Source organism: Geospiza fortis, unplaced genomic scaffold, assembly GCF_000277835.1.
Source record: "Geospiza fortis unplaced genomic scaffold, GeoFor_1.0 scaffold132, whole genome shotgun sequence".
In the NCBI taxonomy this organism is placed as follows: domain Eukaryota; kingdom Metazoa; phylum Chordata; class Aves; order Passeriformes; family Thraupidae; genus Geospiza; species Geospiza fortis.
This window is the reverse complement of record NW_005054446.1, coordinates 167,424-170,199: the sequence shown is the minus strand read 5'-3', so window position 1 is coordinate 170,199 and position 2,776 is coordinate 167,424. Positions and strand designations below refer to the sequence as shown.

At 56.2% G+C, this 2,776-nt stretch overlaps 1 protein-coding gene across 1 annotated transcript in view; it reads left to right on the top strand.

Moving 5' to 3' along the window:
• Window positions 1–742: 742 nt before the first annotated feature.
• Window positions 743–2,776, top strand: part of CHD5 (chromodomain helicase DNA binding protein 5) — a 23,782-nt gene continuing 21,748 nt past the window's right edge. Inside the window, 1 exon segment of the mRNA XM_031062354.1 lies at window positions 743–868. The gene's annotated coding sequence lies outside the window, so the exon portion shown is untranslated.

Sequence of the window (2,776 nt, the reverse complement as noted above, 5' to 3'; positions counted from 1 at the left end):
CCCTCGGGCCGTGCCCGTGGGCCGGCTGGTTCCTCGGGCTGGGCTTGGTGCAGCGATGCCCACCCTGTCAGACCTAAAGCAGCACAGCATGAATCAGTGAATCATGGAATCCCAGGATGGGTTGGGTTGGGAGGGATCTTAGAGAGTATCCAGTGGCACCGCCTGCCATGGCAGGGACACCTTCCGCTGTCCCAGGTTGCTCCAAGCCCTGTCCAGCCTGGTCTTGAGCACTTCCAGGGATGGAACATCCAGAGCTTCTCTGGGCAAGCCGTAGCACAGCCTCTCAGAAGTCGAGTGATCAATACATCTTAACCACCCCAAAGTGGTGTTGCTGTGTGAGCTCAGAAATCAAAAATAAAGACATAAAGCTGTGCGGAGACTGGCTGGGATGCCCTGGGTTTGGGGAGATAATGATGGGAAGGGGAGGTGTGCACTGGCATCAGTGCCTCTGCCCAGGGCTGGCTCCCTGAGCTGGTGAGAGCAGCCCAGAACAGCCTGGCAGCTGTGGCACCCATTTTCCTCATGAACCCTTCCTCTCCTGCACTCACTGTGTTTTTGTGAGCTCTACCTGGGGATCAGAAAGGTCAAAGCCAAGTGCTTTTACCTTGCAGCAGAGGCCACAGAGCTCTGAGTCTTGTGGCCTGAAGCTGCTGCTCAGGTGTGCTCCTCTGGCACGGTGAGCATGCTGTCCTGTGCCTGTGCAGTCTGTCCATGTGAGCTGTCCCTTTTGTCCCCAGAAGAAGATGATGGGGTGCTGGAAGGATTGGATGAGTTTTTTGCAGAAGACCAAGTTGTGGTACAGAAAAAGAAGAAATCCAAGAAGCTGAAAGATGGCAAAGCTGCCAAAATCAAGAGGAGGAAGAAGGAGGTAACACTGCATTTTCTCACAGGGGGCTGTGGTGCAGAGGCAGCAGCTCAGAGTGCTGCTGGCAAGCACCTCTTGGGGCTCTGTGGATGGAAAGAAGGGTCATTATTGGGGTTTTCCCTCACTGAGCAGATGCTCTCCCAGCCCAGGGAGGTGACCCTTTTTCCCCTGGTGTATCTTTCTCAGCTTGGCTGCTCAGGAGTGGCAGTGTGCCCTGGCTGGGGAGCAGCTGGGCAGAGAAGGTGCCTCCATGCCTGCTGGCAGTGATGCAGGCTCCTACCCCACAGGCACAGCTCAGCTCTCGTGGTGTGTGCAGTGGTGCTGTCCAGCCCCATGTGCTGGGGTCCTCCTGCTCAGTGCAGCATCTGGGGACAGCAGTAAATCTGGCTGCACCATCCCAGCATTTGGGGCTCATATTCCCACAGAGGGGATGCAAACCATGCTGGGACATGAGCAGGGCAGGGTTTGGGGGTTTCTGTGGGTGCTGGTGTTGGCTGCACTCATTCCAGCTGTTTGCAAGTGGGATGGTCCAGGGGCCTCCAGGACTTGGCACAGGGGAGGACTCTCGGGCCTTCTGCAGGAAAACAAAGCTGAGGATTTGTGTCCTCAAGGGTCAGGCCTGGGGCTGCACTGGAGCTGTGCTGCTGGGTCAGGAAGGCTGCCTGGCACTGCTCACTCATCCTGTGCCACATGGGCTCTGCTTGTCACTGTCCCATCCCCACAAAGTGCTGGACACGAGGACAGGAGCAGACATCTTGTGTGCTGGCCCTTTTCCTGCCTGAATGACAGGCTGCTGGGAAGAAAGGGGGAGCAGTGATGGTTCCTCAGCCCCCCACTTCCCTTGCTGGGGCTGGGGAGAAGCTGCTCAGCAGCTCAGCTGGGGTGACCCCCCCTTGCCAAGGGAGCTGTAAACAGAGGGGCTGGGTGAGGAATTGCATTGAAATGCTTGTGCTGTGGGCAGGAGTGTGATGAGCTGCTGGTTTGAAGGCAGGTGATTCCATCCTGCACTGCTCCTGCTGGCCCCAAGGAAGCTTGTTTCCATCGTGGCCATGGTGATGTTCTCTTTCTGCAGATACCACACAGGCCCTCTGCCCCCTCTGCCTCTCCCATTCTTAGGCACAGTTTTTTTCCCTATGCTGTTTTCTCAGAGGGAGAAAATAAAACAACTCCAAGGTATTTTCACCTCTGCCCCTTTGCTGTTGCTGCTGGCCTGCCTGAGCCCTGCAGCTGTGTGTGTGTGTGCTGAGCCTGGCTGCTGCTGAGCTGGGGGTGGGGAGGAAACAACAGGCTGAGAGCCCCCATTTTTTTAAATTAATGCCTTGTGTGGGCAGCTCTAACCAGGTTTCACTTGGGGGAGACTGTTCCTTCCTCTGTCAAAGCCAGGGAGAAGCTGGTGCTGGAGCTGTTGGCATGAAGCAACACCCAGGCTGCCCTTGGGGTCAGGGGGTAAAAGATGGGGCTTGCTTTTCCTTCTGGAGAGTTTTGGGGGCAGATGAGCCTTATCCCTGCTAGAGGACTCTCTCTACAGACTTCTTTTTCCCATGGAAAATGGCCTCTGTTTGTGGCCACTAGCCCTGGCCGATGGGGCGGTGCCAAACAAAAAATTGGCAAACTTTGGTGGATTTCTCCAGAACTAAAGCTGGCAGCAACTAGGACCCTGCAAGTCCTTAGAGCCCCAAATGCCACCTTTAATCTGATCCCCAGACCCGGGGGAAATGACTTCTTTTTCCCACGTTAAATGGCCTCTGTTTGTGGCCACTCTCCCTGGCCGACAGGGCAGTGCCAAGGTCAAAATTGGCAAACTTTGCTGGGTTTCTCCAGATCTAAAGCTGGCAGCAGCTAGGGCCCTGCAAGAGGAGGGTGGGAGTGAAGCGCAGGCTGCGGTGTGAGCCCGGTGCCTGTGCCTGCTGC